Raw genomic sequence first — 6,458 nt, 5'->3', positions numbered from 1 at the left:
TCCAGAAACAGAAACACTCCTGTAGGGGTTTCTGTTAACTGCTCTCTCAAGTCTCTCACATCTGCCCCTGTCTAGAGGCGTTGGAAAACAGTGCTGTTTCTACCTGTAATCAAGTCCATCGGTAACACCCAGCTGGGCTGGTGCGACTCTCCGGGTGCTTATTGGATGTCTGGCAGACCTCAATAAAGATGGAGGAGGATATTGCATGTTGGTCCCGTTGCACAGTAGTTAGAGTGTTCTGGGTTTCCAGACCTGACTGATTGCTTCTGCTGTCACTGGGGGGAAGTTCAGTGGTGCGTTTGACTGCAGACCAAAAGGTTGCTGGTTCAAAACCCCCCACACGCCACTTTGAGTTAGGGTTGATAAAAGTGACACTTATTTAAAGTGTCTTCTAAATAAATACATTACATTAAAGGAACACAACACATGACATACTATGTGACAGTACCCGAGGCCGGATACGAGGAGCTTGACAGGTTGGAGTGAGTTTGGGCCCGCTTTAAACGAGGACATCGTTGGCTAGGCCCACACACACACATAGACACACACACATGCAAGCACGTAAACGACGGCGACCAGTATGTGTGTGGGCAGGAAGTGTGATTGTGTGTACAGTGAGCGGGTTTGCACGTGTGAGTGTGTAAGTGTGTGTGTGTGTGTGTGTGAGCTGCCACTATGGAAACTTGTGAAGCCATCTCGAGTCAGCGGTGTGTCAGCAGCTTTTGTGACTCATTTCACTGACAAAGCAGAAGCCAGAGCTCACAACATCCCTCTGTTTCACTCATCCATAAATCTGAGGAAGCTGAAATCTCCTCTCTATGACCCAATAAAGATGTTTTTGCCCCACCCGCCCTGGAACAAAGACATTGTGCAGAGGTACTCATTCATTCCCCTGTATAGCAGTGTGAACACAGCACGTCCGGGGCATCTGAATTGAACCGAACTCGCAGTAATGTTGAGTAATGACATAACTAACAGCCGTGTAACTAAATTAAACCCTCAGTCCAACACATTTGACGTGTTTCAGCTTAACACCCGGTTGCCTTTTTGCCTGCGTCAACAACACGGCAGTTTTCTGCAGTGTGGTCTACTGAGCTGCACACAGCAACACATCGACTCAAGCTTTTACTGTTCCCAGAGTTTCCTCCCCATCACTCCCTCCCTCCCTCCTCGCCTCTTAACCATTTTCATTCAGAGTATAAACCTTGGCTAGACACCACAGCCTACGTCGTGCGGTGTTCAGACGCCGTGAAGCTTATTTGGATTCCGCAGATGTGAGTTTGTCACTGATCGCTCAGGCATTATGCTGCAGGCAGCGTGTGATGTGTGTGGCGTGGCCTCCGAAAACAATAACAGCGGATGACAGCCACGGACCCTGTCCAACTCCCAACTGAAAAGGAAAAAAACATTTCACGCTGAAGAGCGTCAGTCGGAGTGTCTGAGTCTCAAAGTTTTCGGACTCCTCTGTGAATCGTGCACCAGCTGTGGAATGTGTAGTTTAGCCGTAGCCCACTGTTTACCGCGGGAGAACCAAAACAGAGCTGTTTCTCTCATGCCCCTTCTCCCTCTTCCTCCTCTGGGAAGGCTAACCTCAGACACGGGGGTCATTTAGTTTAAACTCATCGATGGGAAGGGAATGGGAGATGACATGGCAAGTGCACTCTTGGACACTCTCTCTCTCTCTCTCTCTCTCTCTCTCTCTCTCTCTCTCTCTCTCTCTCTCTCTCTCTCTCTCTCTCTCTATCTCTATCTATCTCTCTCTCTCGCTCTTTCACTCGCTCTCTCTCTCTCTCTCTCTCTCTCTCTCTCTCTCTCTCTCTCTCTCTCTCTCTCTCTCTCACTGTCTCTGTCTCTCTCTCTTGCTCGCCCCTTCTTTCTCTCACTCACTCTCTGTCTCGCTCTCTCTCCCTCCCCTCTTTCTCTCTCTCTCTCTGACTAACTCTGTCAGGGTTAGGGTTAGAAATACATCATTGTGTAATGCCCAGTGCAAGAAAGGGGTCTTATATAAAGCATGAATTATAGATAATATTCTTTTTTTTTAATGAGCGTGAGCGCGTTGCTCGGACTGGCACTATTACTTATCTACAATGGAACATCTCATTAAAGTCCTATCGCATTCTAGGGGCTGTCAATATGAAGACCTCATGTATTTAACATTTGATTGGACTTCTCAAGTGAACAGCAGGGTATGAGGCCTGTACGGGTGTGTAAAGAACACGATTAAACCTCATTTCCCTTTTGATACCTTTTCATTGAGGTAAGAATTGTCCAGTGTAACCAACGGGGTTTCACATTTCACTAACAAACGCTTACTTAACGGACATTCCCCTACACACTCACAGAGTAGCACAATGTCACACACGCACTCTCCCCACACACACCCACACAACCCAAACGAATGACAATCCGGAAGATACCATGGATACCTTTTTTGGATTGTCTCGAGACACGTTGGTCCTGTCCCCCTCACACGCTAAGTGAGCGGAGTGGCGACACAGTGTCGTGGCCAGTGTATCCGCTGGTAGGAGATGATTAGTGGCGTCGGCCGAGGCCGGGCTGGCCGTGAAGGCATCGCTACATCACCGGGTCGGGGGGAGACGGAGCACAGCGAAGGAGGAGGACAAACCTCTGGTAATTATTGCAGCGGCGACGATTAAATACAAATGAACATGCTTCTCCGCGCAGGAAGAGCGCTCAATCAAGTTGCTGTCTCTCTCTGTGCGTGCGCGGGGAGAGGGGTGTGTTGGGGGGGGGGACAAGGGGGGGATTGAGGTTGGGCCTCTGCGTTTTGGAGTGTGTGTGTGTGTGTGTAGGCTGTGTGTTCCGAGTGTGTTTATGTGTGCAGAGTGTGTGTGTTTGTTCAGAGTGTGTGTGTGTTCAGAGTGTGTGTGTGTTCAGAGTGTGTGTTTGTGTGTGTGTGCGTGCGTGAACAGCGTTTGGAGTGTGTGCCTGCACCGCGTTGGGTTTCATTGCACGTCTGCGTCTGACCGTGCCTCGGAAACCCGTCGTCATGTTGACCTCTCCTCCTCTTCCTCACCACACGGCTTCTCGTCCACCTCGAGTGCCACGCCGTACGTGCTTCATAGGAACCCTTCCTCCTGGTGGCAGGAGGTCTGGATCTGTCTCAGTCTGCCTCTCGGATGGTGCCACACACACACGTACACACACAGATGCTCATACTCACACACACGCGCGGACACACACGCGTTCACGCCGGTACGGCCCCCGCCTGCCGGCGTCTCCTCTGGAAGTGGACAGTGCTCCCGTCCGCCACTAGAGGGCGTGTGTGCCTGAGGAACACCAGCACGGGCCGGCGGACAGGAGGAGGAGGAGGAGGGGGGAGGGATACAGGCGGATGGAGGGAGAGAGAGAGAGAGGGAGAGAAGGATGAGAGACAAAGAGATAGAGTGAGAGAGAGAGATATCGCAAGAGGATGGAGCAAGAGAGAAAAGAAAGGGAGAGAGAGAGAAACAGACAGAGAGAGGGAAAAAGGAAGACAGAGTGAGAGAAAGGGAGAGGGATACAGTATCTGATTTGGCCGGCTCTAAATATGATTTTACTGAACCAGCTCCAGAGACGAGTCCAGTTCTTCATGTATAGCCACCTCAGTCACTTCGGGAAGCCACAGCTCCAGCCAGCTTGTTCGTTACCATCCTGCCTTCACAGCTCACTTGCCACACAGGAAAATGTTTGCCTGGCCCTAATTGAATTCAGGGAGACATGGTTTGTCAGATGGAAAAAACGTTTGTGGAGCCAGCTGTATCTGAGAGATAATACTAGAATACTGGTTGAAGAAGCCTTGGTAGTCACTGACTGAAACTGCATAGGCCCACAGTTGTATTTGACAGCACGCATGCCAGCAAGGAACACAGTCATGTACTGGTGCTAAACAAGAGAATTCTTCAGGTGAAAAGAGATGAGTTTATACAAAAAGAAATATATATATATATTTGTTGTTGGAATAGGAACACATCTAACATGCCTATATTAAACCAGGGTTTAGAAAGGGCAAGTCATCACATTAAGTAAAGAAAATGATTTTATACTTTAATTTATTTTAACCTTAATTTAGGTTTGCTCATATATTTAATGTTCGTTCCTAGTTATATGCATTCCAGAGAAATCAATTTTTTGTGGGTGTCATCGCCATGCCAACTGCAATAGTGTATGTGTAGTGTCTATGCAGCTTGAAGGGTGTTGGAGTTGTCAACGAGAGTTCAAAGGCCACGGCAACATAGCCTTCCCCTCTCCCTCCCAGCCTCCCACACACCCCACCCACCCATACATACAAACACCCCTCCATAGAGTTGAGAATGATGGGCCCCAAGAGCCTGTAGGGAGTTCAGTTAGGGCTGGGTCAAACCAATCCCTGACACACAAGGGGGGAGGGTTAAATGTTTCTGCACAGACAACCCCCCCCCTGTCTCCATATGTTTTGTCATGTTGCTCTTATAGGTGAAGCATCTATCTTTCAAATTTCTCCCAACGTTCTACGGCAGAGTTTGAAGATTAGCCGGTACGTGGGAGCTAGCGTACTTTCTTGTCATGTGGTTAACAAAGAGACAGAAAATACACTATTCACTAGAGCCAGCGTGCTGGGAGTGAGGCGGGGGGGAGGGCGGGGGATGGGAGTCGTCGGCTTTGGAATCCATTTTGAAAAGATCTGAAATGTACAGGAGTCTGGCAAGTATCATTTCCTGCTCCACTGCACTGCGGCATCATGGGAGAAGTCATTCAGCGGAGTGAAAAGTGTTTCTATCAGGAAGCAGACCGCACGCGGAATGCGAGACGCAACCTCTCTTCCCGTCGCCCCCCCCCCCCCCCCCCCCCCCCCCCTGCCCCCCTCAATGAACAAGCGGCGGCCGTCTTAATATCTGGAGGAGATAATAAGCACTTAGGAGAATCTGATTGGAGGTGTAGTGGAAGCACAGAGAAACCCCCGAGGATTCCAGACTCATCTCATATCTGTCGCGTTTTTCCTCTAATCCTCTACTGGAGTCTGTCAGACCTCATGTTTTCCCTATCTCTCCATCATGTATGTATCTCAAGTACAGGCCTCGCGTCTGCCCATGTGTGTGTGTGTGCGTGTGTGCGTGTGTATATGAGCATGGCGTTCACAAACATCATGCGCGGGGGGGTGGGCAGGTTTCTCATTTTCAGCACCTCTTTTCAGCAAAGAAACACTCCACATCCTTCCTCAACTGTCCCCGTCTCGTCGCTCTGTGGTGGCAAAGTTCTGTCACCCGAGATCACGGGGGTTACATTCACAGCCCGGACACTGTGCCAACTGGTTCTGTGTCGCTAGGATGAATAGAAACGTGGGTGTGGGGGGGGGGGGGGGGGGGGGGCGTTAAAACGTCAGCCCCAATCGCGTACGCAGAGGAAACCAAATAGATGACTTGCCCACGACCTCCTCTATGACCTTTAGTAATCGTGTTTATTCAAATGGAGGGAGAGCAAAGGCTCTGGCTCGATACAGGCTGGACAGCTCCATGCCTGAAGCAGTTTGCACTCTCTTCCCTCCCTCCCTCCCTCCCTCTCTGTGCTCTTTTCCCCTCCCTCCCCCCCTCCCTCCCTCCTTCCCCCCCCACCCCTCTCTCCACTCACTGCTCGGCTGCTGGTGGCCTTTTGTTTAGAAGCCCCGAGAGACCAGTCTTATCCCGCTGCTACACCGCCTTCATCTTCAGCCGGCCTCTCTTTTAGGGGCTGGGGAGGAGAACCTCAAGGCCAAGGATGCTGTTTCAGCTCCCCATGTCCCAGTCTCTCCCCTCTGTCTCTGCTCGCAGCATCCCAGCAGCCTCAGATGCAGCTAGCATTGAATGGTCACGCTGTGCGATGGCACTTTTTGTTGGTTGTTAAAGTTCAAACAACCCCTATTGACGAATCGACTTGTGATTCAGGCCATGGCGATATTCCGTCAGATCAGGCCTTTATCGCTTTGAGTCGTGCCTATTTTAATGAGTGACGCTCAGAAGAATATTAGCACTTCATCTTGGTTGACATGCAAAAAGGCTGCCCAATCGGAACCCACGTCTGCCACAGGAAACCACTCCAAAAGGGCATTAACAGAAACATATGTTCCCCCCAATTCAAGGGGACAAATCTGTGTGAATTGGCTGTGCTCTCCGCGTCCCCAGATGGACTCAAATCTCCCCAAGGACAGACTGGAAGTGAAGTCCAAGTCTGTGGTGTTCCACCTCCCCCCCCCCCCCCATCAGCCCTCTAAGTGTCCCCTTCCCATGGCTGAATCCCTCGAGGACTCCAGCCCCTGTCCTCCGTCTCGGAAGCGCTCTGGAGGGGACTGGCGGGGAGGGAAAGAGCCTGGCATCTTTAGTGATGTGTGTGTGTGTGTGTGTGTGTGTGTGTGTGTGGAGGAGGAAGTGATGGGGCGAGGAGCAGAGGCAGGGCTTTTGAGACGCAGCCGGAAGTATGCACTGTGTGCATTAAAGTGTGCTTTC

Source organism: Hypomesus transpacificus, chromosome 21 (genome assembly GCF_021917145.1).
Source record: "Hypomesus transpacificus isolate Combined female chromosome 21, fHypTra1, whole genome shotgun sequence".
Classification (NCBI taxonomy): Eukaryota; Metazoa; Chordata; class Actinopteri; order Osmeriformes; family Osmeridae; genus Hypomesus; species Hypomesus transpacificus.
Note: the sequence above shows the minus strand (reverse complement) of the source record.